An 11,392-nucleotide genomic window follows, 5' to 3' on the forward strand; every position below is an offset into this window, starting at 1 on the left:
GCCCTCAGGTCAGTTTTAATTATTTTTTGTCAAACATTCTTCTAAGTGGCATAGCGCTGGTCTGTCCATTTGTTGTACAGAGGTAACTCGTGGTTGCTGTGAGCTGAACACTGTGACACTGATGTGTCAAATGTGATAATGTTTACCCATCATGGACAGTGTTTGGTGGAGCTACCCGATTAAAACAAGCTTGGAAGCAGGAGTGGCATCCACTTCAGAAATAGCTTGCCTCCAGAAACCCTATGGACTTGGAGAAAGGATGAAAGTTATACAAGTGTTCGGATCTTTCTTTAACAGGGTTGCTGAGTCATCTATGACTTGACTGAGCTTAACAACAACAACAAGGCTCCATGAAGTTTTGTCAGAGATCATAGCTTGAGGAGATTGTGATGCAATACAGTGTAGCAGGTTTGATGATGTAATTGCAATAAATGCATACTACTTTTGTTTTGTCTTTTTACATGAATTTTTATTTTTTTCTTCCTAAGTGTAACTTTTATTTTTTTTTAATGTGATTTTAACAAAAGTTTACAGAAAACTTGGATTTTCATTCATTCATTGTTACACATTTTCCTCCCTACACCCCTGCAGGTCACTTAAAAAAAAAATCATTCATTGTTGCATAATTTCCTCCCCCTATCTCTCAGTCGACTTTTCCCCGGAGGGGAAAAAAAGAGAAGAGAAGGCAAGGGGCAATGTTACTTTGCGAACGAAAGTGTTGCTGACCCAAATTACAGTATTTTCAGTAATTTCATATGCATGCTAAAGCTAGACAATGAATACAAAGAGCACAGGAAATGATATTTTTGAATTATGGTGTTGGCAAAATATACTAAGTTAATGGACTGCCGATCTGTCCTGGGCAAATATGCCTTCACTCCTTAGAAGTGAAGGTACTTCTAACTAGCACACACTTTGTACATGTTACCAAGCTTTGGATGAAGTTTCATGTACTTTGGGCACACTACTCATGCTCAGTAAAGTACAGGGTGGGTCAAACAGCGGAAGACCCTCAAGGAGACAGACTGACAGTGGCTACAACTGCATTTACTCACATAATGATTGTGAGGATGGTGCAGGACCACACAGGACCCCTTCTTAGCCACAGGGTCACTACAAGTCAGAATGAACATGGTGGAACCTAACAACGTCAACAAGTTCTGGCCACCACCATTTAAAATACAAGCTCCATGATGGGGTGAACCAAGAGTTCATTCAAGACTTGCTATTATAATTATGTAATGGCACACTCACGGGTGACCACTGTCCTTCAGATTTGCAGGAGGCTTTAAGTGCCTTCTTCAACTGCTTTATACTTATTTATAGTGGTGTAGTTCATTGTTTTTGTGGGTATTTGCATTCAATAATGACAAAGTAGCTCCCAGAAAACTTCCAATCAAAGTGTGAGGTTGTAGGTAACTTCCTTCAGATATAATAAGAAAATGAAAACAACTTCCTGTTTCTTTCCTGTTTCTCCCACTGATCACAGAAGAGTGTCCTGCTCAGGAGAGATGTGACTATCAGTGGATGAATGTGCTAGTCCATCACTTATGACCTGAAGTTAGAGAGAAAGCAGGAAGGGCAACTATGGCACAAGTCTGAGGAACACGCTTGGGTCTAGAGTTTCATCTTCCAAAGGGAATGGAAGCCCAGTGTGAGTGCCAACAGCTCTCTACCAAAAGTCAAGTCTTGCTCTTATTTTGTAGTGATTTTAGGCCTCTGAAAATTTTTTATTGGTTGTTTTCCCACTAAGACCTTCCCAGGCAATCACAAGTTTAATACTTATTCACTTGATGTGTTGATCAAGGTTAGGAAGACAAAGTTTAATGAACCTTTGTTGTTGTTTTGTGTACTGTTAAATCTGAACTGACTCATCACTGACCCTCCAGTAGGTTTTCAGAGACTCTAAGTTGCATGGAGGACATTACACATCTTTCCCCCAAACAGTAGCTGGGGGAATTCAAACCATTGCCTAGTGAAAACATCTATCATCAAAATATTACACAAACTTTTTTGCAGTAGCTTGACCAGGAGAGGAATTCCATTTAAATGTAAGCTGATGAGCAGTCACTAGCCTTTCCTGTTAGATATAGAAAATTAGTTATTTTTTCCAAAGGATACTCATACTTAAGAATAATCCATTGACACAATTCTCTTCTCTGAAGGTTAAAGGAATACCCTCAAGGAGATGGATTGACACAGTGTAACACTGGCTTGAACATGTTACAGGATGACACAGGATAGGGCAGAGTCCATACTGTTCACAGTGTCACAGTGAGTCGTAATTGACTTGATGATATTTAACACAACCACCACCACAAAAGCTTCTCAGGGTCTTCATCTTGGCTCTGAGATTGCAAGTTCCCTGTGACAATCCAAATGCAGAGAAACCTTATAAAGAAAGGCCCCATGGTGAACTCTAACAAGTGCTACCTCTTAAGACATATGACTTACTTAGCTTCCCCAAGACATTTGAGAACCAAGAGTTCACTTTATCAGTGGAGACCCCGAGGAAAGCTTCTATCTTCAAATTTCGCCAAATGTGAGTACCGAAAACCTATTTCATAGATGTGCTAAATAAAGCTGTAATAACATAAATTGGCTGTAGAAAGCGAAATTTTACCATCTGTGAGTTGAATATAAAACTGTAAACATTTTGAAACATATTTTTATTACTTTGTATATAATCATATATGTCACTCATGCACATTGATTGAAATTCATTATACAATCATTCATATACATGTATTTTATATGATTAATTGCTATTTATGCTTATTCCCCTACCTTTTCAAGTCTCCATTTCATCTTTCCTATTCCTGCATCCCCCTTTCCCCCCATCACTCCACTCATTAACCTCTTTTAGAAGGAGTGGTGTCCACTTCTTAAGCAACGTGCCTCTTGAAACTATGAACTTTAATGAATGTCGATAGTTATTAGAAAGGCTTCAGGTCTTCTGTTCATAGGGTGGCTATTTGAGTTCGACTTGATGGCAATCAACAACAACAACATCCTAGTGATATATTTTTGCACCTTTTCTCCCTTCCTTTTATGAACATTGACACTCATTTTGCTCAGTTATCCTCCTTTTTTCATAATAATGGTCATATGCAGTGTATGTACTTATGATGGAGTTATTTCACTTAGCATAATGTTCCCTAGACTCTCTTGTGTCTTCTATTATAGTTAGAGTTTGGATGAGGAAAACATCTTGCTGTTATATTGCTGCACTGTTGTCTATTTAAAAATAATTGAAACACAAGAAATTGCGCTTCAATCCTGAAGGAGCTTGGTTCAAATCCACCAGATGGCTCTGTTGGAGCAGGGGCAATCTTCTACTGGCCAGTTGGATGGTACACAACAAGGAAAAGAAGAAGAAAAAAAGAAGCATAGTTTTGAGATAAGAAGTATAAAGAACTGAAAAGTGAGCATGGATTAAATCTTACACAGAAAAAGACAGCAGATTCTAGACTTATTTTTTTAAATAAAATTTTCATTTTATACTGTTTTACTTACAAAGTTCGTATACATTGTTGTTGATCACACGGGATCTTTCTCATTTCCTTTACCTACCCTCCACCCCTCCCCCTTTATCCCCCGCCCCCCCTTGGATCCTCATACACGTTTTACAATAATGGTCTTACACAAATTTGTCCTTATGGAAGTGTGTTCACTTTCCATGAAATTTTTGTGTGTGTCTACACAAATATCATTGTTGTTGAGTACCATCAAGTCCTTTCAAACAGAACTGAAAACCAAAAACCCAACCCACTGCTGTTGAGTTAGTTTCAACTCACAGTGACTCCCCATCACGTTTCCAAGGGTGCACATCTTTAGGAGAGGAGACTGACCGTCTTTTTTTTCTGAGGAGTGGCAGGATTCGAAATGCTGATCTTTGGGTTAGCAGCCTTACTTGCTATGTGATCAGATTCCTTTCCAACTCATTGTCTTAATTTTTAAAAAATTATTATTATTGAAATGTTGATGAAAATTTTACAGTTTGGATTTCCATTCATTGTTTCACAATTTCCTCCCTGCCCACTCCTCCCAATTCACTTTTCTCTTTGAAAAAAAAAAAATTCATTGTTATACAATTTCTGCCCTCTACCCAGCCCCCACCCGCTTAGTCCACTTCACTATGCAGCTTTTATTTTGGACCCTTGTCATGAAAATAATACCTAATCATATATTCCTTTTAAGCAGTTCTTTCCCTCATCTGTTCCAATGCAGTATCCCCTCTTTTTTACCTTATTTCATCTTATTTCTCCCCTCTTTTCTTAGGTTCCCCCCAAACCCTAAGGTTTTACAACAGTGGTACTATGCAGTATTTGTCCTTTTGTGACTATTTCACTCAGCATAATGTACTCCAGGGTAACCCATTTGGATTAATATTTCATGAGTCCCTTGTTTTTCAATGCAGCATTGTATTCCATTGTGTGAATATTCTAGAGCTTTTCTATCTATTCATTTGTTGATGGACACTTGGATTATTTCCAACTCTTTGCTATTGTGAACAAAGCAGCAATAAACTTGGATGTGCATATATCTGCTTCTTGTTGTTGTTATGCACTGTTGAGTCAGAACCTACTCATGCTGACCCTCCAGCAAGTTTTCAGAGGCAGTAAATAGCACAGAAGCTTGCCCATCTTTCTCCAGCAGAGCAGCTGGTAGATTTAAAATCCATGCCTTCAGGTTTGCAGCGCAGCTCCTTACCCTTAGGCCACCAGAATTCCAGCATCCCTATACACAGCTGAAGGAAATGCCGCTTAATCCTGCACCATCCTCACAATCACCACCGTATTGCAATTTTCATGCCAATCCATCCAACTGGGGAGCGTCCTCATTCTGGTTGCCCTCTCTCCATTTTACCAAGTATGATGTCTTTCACATACTAGCAATGTCACTAACAGGTGAAAATATACAAAATGAAATCTTGCCATCATCTTCACTTTTAAGGAGAATTCGGGCTGCACATTTTCCCCATACAGATTTGTATATACTTCTGGAAGTTCATGGCACGTTTAATGTCTTTTGCTCACATCACAATTCAAAGTAGCTTTACTTCTCCTTCGGTCTTCCTTATTCATTGTGCAGCTTTTGCTGTATTATCAGTAACTGAAAATGCCATGGCGTCAGTTGGGTACCTCTTACCTCTCAAATTGATGTCTTTGCTTTTAATACTTTTAAAGAGATATTTTTTAGCAGATTTTCCCAATGTACTTTATTGTTTGATTTCCTGACAGCTGTTTCCACAGGCATTGATTATTAATCAAAGTACAATGAACTCCTTGACAACGTCAATATTTTCTGTTTATCATGATGTTGCTTGTTGGTCCATTGTCAGCATTCCTGTTGTCTTTGTATTGAAGTTTAACCCATACTGTAGGTTATCCAGTCTCTAAACTTTATCAGTAAGTACTGATCCTGGCTTTCAGCAAATAAGATTGTGTCGTCCACATCTCAAAGAGATTGTTAACGAGTCTTTCTCCAACTCTTATGCTACACTATTCTTCACAGTCCAGTTTCTAAGATTAAAAAGTATAAAGGTGGAATAAATAAGGAGAAAGGCTACAACCCTATTCACATTTTCCTCTGATTTTAAACTATGCAAATCCTTGTTCTATTTAAATGACTGCCTCATGGTCTATGTACAGGTTCAGCATAAACAAACAGACTTAAGGGTTTTAGATTTTCCATTCTTACAAATGTTATCAATGGGGAGCTCTGGTGACTTAGTAGTAAAGAGTTGCTCTGCCAAAGTAAAGGTATGCAGTTCAAATCCACCATCTGCTTCACAGAAGAAAGGTGGGCAATCTCCTCCTGTGCAGTTTACTGCCTCTGAAAACCCGCTGATGGGTCAGCTATGGGTTGATTCTGACTTGATGGTACTCAATAACAACAACGACAAATATTTTCCATACATTTTTATGGTCTATACAATCTAATGCTTTGCACAGTACATAAAAACACAGGTAAACATCTGTTATTCTCCACTTTAAGCCTAAATCTGTTATTACTCACCCCACATCCTCTTCTGAGTTGGCTTACATTTCTGATAGTTTACTGTTGCATCCCTTTTTTGAACTATCTTCAGTAAAACTTTACTTGTGTTGGATTTCCTTCCTTGGAATGGGTACGATGGTATCTTCAAGTCTATTGTCCAGGTAGCAATTCAGACTTTCTCAGCATAGATTAATAAGTGCTTACAGGACTGCACACATTTGTTGCAGTATTTCAGTTCATTTTTTTCCCCTGTGGCTCTAGTCTATAAGTTTTGTGTGGTTACTGTCACAAACTGTGCAACTGAGCAGAGAAGCAGAGCACTGAGGGAAGGATGGGAGACCCCAGAATGGGCATAAATTAGAGGAGAGCCCAACAAGAATCAAGTTTGGGCTGTTGATGATAATAAAAGTCAGACCAGGAGGTCCAGCACCACCGCAACGCCATGTTTACAAGCTCAGTAAATGAACAACCACCATCATCGTCATTACACACTAGCAGAAAGTGTGGGGTGTCAGGTCTCCCTGGCTAACTCTACAAGAGGAAGAACTAACTCAACCATGACCGTCATTCTCAGCCCAGGGGCCAGAGAAGCCATTTCTAACCCGTGGCTCAGGGTAACACGGAGCTCTGTCAGTCTGTGTTAAGAATCACATCCAGGTCCTAGCCCTTATTTCTAAAATATATCCTAGGAGTTCTGGTGGCCTCGTATTAAGAAGCTGCACTGCCAACTCAAAGGCATTGCAGTTCGAATCCACCATCTGCCCTACAGGAGAAAGATGGGCAGTCTCCTCCTGTGCAATTTACAGCCTCTGAAAACCCACTGCGTGAAGACACTCAACATGTAACAACATAACGACTAAGTATACCCAGCGGGGCAAGGCTGAGTCGGGGTGGGCAGAGTGGGATGGAGGTGCATGAGGGTGCCCGCATGCTTATGCTGACTGAGATTTCGCTGGAAGTGATAACCCCATTTTCCTTGTGTGTTTTAGCTAAGTCATGCAGGGATTTTACTGTGGGTCAGGCCCAAATGTCGTGGACACCATCATGACCGCCAGCAGGAAATCCGAGGTCCCATCGTCTCCTATCCCCAGTCACACATCCAGAAAGTCGCACAGAGGCAGGTCCAACACCCTCAGGAGCAGCAGGAGCTGGCCGAGTTGCTGCTTCATGGTCTCCTGGCTTTCCTCAGAGTTCCCCGTGCACAGGCTCCATGAAGCTGCAGAAACATCAAAAGGCATCCACCTCGTTCTGATCGACGTAGTACATGCAGTGGTACATGCAGTGGGCGAGGAGGACGTCACTGAGCAGGCCGAGCCCAGTGTTCTCTGGGCCCTCGTGGAGCCTGCTGTTTCAGTCCTTTTGGCTCACTGTCTCTCTCGATGAGGCTGCAGCTTCCCCACAGCAGGGACTTTCTCCACTCCTGTTCCGGGCTTAGAATCTTCATCTGTTTTCTTGCCTTGTGCGCCTCACTGAGCCCTCGCAGCTGAGGCACCCCAGGAGGTACTTCCAGGCCTCACGCCTGGGGCTCAGCCCCCCCCCCCCGAGAAAGATGCGGGCCTTCAGCTCTGACAGGTGCTGCAGGCAGCCCTCGGGGCCCATGTGGTGGGCCCACTCCTCCTCTGTGACTGGAGGGGTCCGCTCCGCGGTCAGACGTGGCCCCAGCTCGACTCGGGAAATGACTTCGAACCCAGGCTCTGGCTCATCATCTGCTGGTGGAGGAGTGTCTGTCGGAGGAGGCCCCTTCCAGGTGTGGCCACAGGGCTCCCCATTAAGAAGCTGGTTACTCGGGAGAATCTGCTGACGGTGGTGGAATTGGGGTCCTGGAGGAAGCGAGATACCACGTTGGAACGGACCTGCTCAAAGAGCTGGAGGTGGTGGAAGGAACTGGAGGGAGCGGAAGAGTTGTGGGGAAAGACAAGGTGGAGACAGGAGTGCTGGGGCGAGCTGGCCAAGAGAAGGCTGAGCAAGGCACGGGTGCCCCCACAGCGGAAGTGCGGCGTGGGCGGGGAGCCTCGGCCCGGGTCACCGGAACCACGCAGGCCCAATGCAGGCCCGCCTTCGAACGGCGGATGGACTTGAGCTCCTCCGGGCGCACAGAGAAGGCCCTGGATCCCTGGGACGCACTGGACTCAGCTCCTTTCCTGGGCTCCGAGGGGGGATGGGCGTAGACACAGTGCTGATGACCATCTGGTCAGGTTCACACCAGGGGCAAGTGTCGCTTCCTCCAACGTGCAGGAGTCACCACTGGAGTCCTTCTTGGAGAAGAGGCTTTGGGTGGAATCGCCAGCCTCCTCGACAGGAGCCCAGTGCAGGAGGACGTCATTGTCCTCCACTGACAGCGAGGAGGGAGTCTCGATCCTGGTGTTTCTTGTCACTCCTCTTCCGGGTTAACCAGGAATCACATCCGGGCATAGGACACTAGGACACACACACACACACACACACACACACACACACACCCCGCCCCGTCCCGTCAGTGATGCTGCTGTTTGTTGTCCTCGGTCATGGACCGTGTCCTCGGGGCTGAGAGCGTGGTTTGGGGGGTCTCAGGGTGCCCCTCACCCGCTCAAAGGCGGGACTTCCGGCCCTCAGTTGATATTTTATCACATGTTGGATTCCCCACCCCCCGCAAAGGCCTTCTGCGCAGGCTTCTCCTTCAATACCTTCAATTCTTGAAAACATGCTTTCTCTCCCAAAGTGAATGACTAATAATTAACTGTGCTGATTATCGCAATATTTAGTGTCCGAAGGGTCAACCTGATGGCACCTAAAATAACAGCATAGTGACTTAACTCTATCCATGTTTTGATACTGTCTGAGTTACTCAATATTTTGTCCACAAAATCTTTAAGTATTACAACTCAACGCATGAGCTTTTTCTTTAGTTCCTTCAGCTTGAGAAATGCCTAGGTGTTAATCTTTCTGATTGGATAATTCCAGGTCTTGACTTTTTTTTTTTACCAAATTTTACTTTGAATTATCAAGTTTCTCTTTGACATTTTTTTATTCATCTCTTTTATAATTTTATTTGTTTTGTCTATTGTATGTTTAAGAGCAAATTCTAGCGTCTTTCTTGACATTTATTTTAGTCTTTTGTCTTTGTCTTTTTTTCCTAACTTAGGATATTTTAACATTTATTGCCAGTTATAAGTGTTCCACATGGTTGCTTAGATTTTTGTCTTTTTAATGGCCTTTTGCTTTCTTCATATATGTCCTTGGTGTCATCCTACAATTCATCTATTAATTAATATGTATTAATTTTATTTATTTAATTTATTAATATTATTAATTTATTAATAGATTGTTAATGTTTAATAGGTAAAAGCTATTGTTAAATAGTTTCTTTAAATTTATGTGGATATGCTTCCTCAAGGTCATACTTTGACTAATATTGGCTGGCTTGTTCCTCAATCAGCTGCTAGCCTTGTCCTGATTGAGGATACTGAACTTTTTTGCATGACCTCTATCTTTTTTAAAAGCAAGAATGGCGATCCTTTGTCTTATGTACTTTGGGCAAAGTATCAGACCATTTCCTGGAGAAAGACATCCCACTGGTAAAACAGAAGGTCAGTGAGAAAGAAGCACCTCAGAGATAGCTGGACACAGTGCCTGGAACAATGGGCACAGCAGAGACGGAGAGGATGGAACAGTACAGGGCAATGGTTCATTCTGTTGTTCATATGGATGCTAGGAGTTGGAGGCAACTCACACTTAACAAACATAACAAGAAGTGAGTTTTGGTTTTGTTAATTTCGTTTGCCAAGGTCTCATTGTATAGCTGTTATTTATGTTGTTGCAAAAGGTATGTGCAATGAATAAGTCATTGGTCTTACAAAACTCTATTTTGTCTCCTTTTTATCACCAAGGCCATACAGATAGAAGTTGGCAAACTCACGAGATATGAATTTTGCATTGTGACATTTTGGCAGCAAAGTGAAAAATGAGAACCGTTTTGTCAACAATGCAAAATGTAGTGACATTCTAGAAAACTGGGCTAAGCATTATTTAAAATTAAAATCTTGCCATGCTGTTGAGGCTGCAGCCTTAGGAAAAGACTAAAATTAGATTGTAAGAAAAGAAAATCTAATCCATGTTTCAAAGATCTGTATTAAGAGTTGTTCATCACGGTGTGAGACATGAGTCTGAGATAATCTGATAATTTGTTTCTTAAAAGGTGTCTGAATCATTAATTTGAGATCTACCACTTGCCAAGTGGGGCAGGACCTTATCGTGAGACAGTGTAAAGAAAAATTCAGCCACCATATCTTCTCTAGAAATTAATTTGAGGAGATGATCAGGGTAAAGTGGCATGTATCAAATGGTGATGTCAGCCAGAAGATGATGCCAGGCCTCTGAAATGTAGTGTATCATTATGTTAGAAAATGGTCTTAAACTTATGTAGAAAAGACAGTAAGCTGTGGTGAATATATAGAAAATAATAATGTTAAACAACCAATGACAGCTATCATAGTTGGTATCATTATATTTTTGCCTGACTAGGGAAAAGAGAAGGCCACACAGATTGGACATACCTTCTTTGACCTTTGTTTGCTTTTCTCTTTGAAAAGTAGAAAAAAAAAAGAAAAAAATTTCATTGTTATACAATCCCCCCCACCCCCCGCAGTCCACTCCACTATGCAGCTTTCATTCTGCACTCTTGTCATGAAAAGAATACTTAATCATATATTCCTCCTAAACAGTTCTCTCCCTCATCTGTTTCAATGCAGTATACTTTATTTATCCCCTTCTATATTCCCCCCAACTCTGATGTCAGTCCCACTTTACAACAGTCGCACTATGCAGTATTTGTCCTTTTGTGACTGAGATATTTCACTCAGCATAATATCCGCCAGAGTCACCTATTTTGTATAATATTTCATGAGTTCTTTGTTTTTCAATGCAAAATAGTGTTCCATTGTTTGAATATACCACATCTTCTCTATCTATTCATTTTTTGATGGGCACTTAGGTTGTTTCCAACTCTTTGCTGTTGTGAACAAAGCCGCAACAAATATGGGTGTGCATCTATCTGCTTGGGTGGAAGTTCTGATTTCTTTAGGGTATATTCCCAGAAGTGGAATTGCTGGGTAAAATGGTACTTCTATTTCCAATTTTTCGAGAAAGCGCCATGCTGCCTTCCGTAGTAGTTGCACCATTTTACACTCCCACCAACAGTAAATAAGAGTTCCAGTTTCTACGCAACTTCACCAGCATTTGCTGTTTACTGTTCTGTTAAATTTTGCTATTCTTATTGGGGTGAGATGATATCTCATAGTGGTTTTGACTGTTAGTTTCATTTTTCAAATCATGTATTTACTGTCAAGTCGGAACCAATCCATAGCTGACCCTCCAACAGGTTTTTAGAGGCAGTTAATCAGATAGAAGGAGA

At 41.6% G+C, this 11,392-nt stretch overlaps 1 pseudogene; it reads right to left on the bottom strand.

The window, feature by feature from the left end:
* Positions 1–7,094: 7,094 nt before the first annotated feature.
* Positions 7,095–8,415, bottom strand: LOC102854569 (annotated as a pseudogene).
* Positions 8,416–11,392: the final 2,977 nt, after the last annotated feature.

This window comes from Elephantulus edwardii, unplaced genomic scaffold, assembly GCF_000299155.1.
Source record: "Elephantulus edwardii isolate Elephantulus edwardi_28Jun2011 unplaced genomic scaffold, EleEdw1.0 scaffold00108, whole genome shotgun sequence".
NCBI classification, from domain to species: Eukaryota; Metazoa; Chordata; class Mammalia; order Macroscelidea; family Macroscelididae; genus Elephantulus; species Elephantulus edwardii.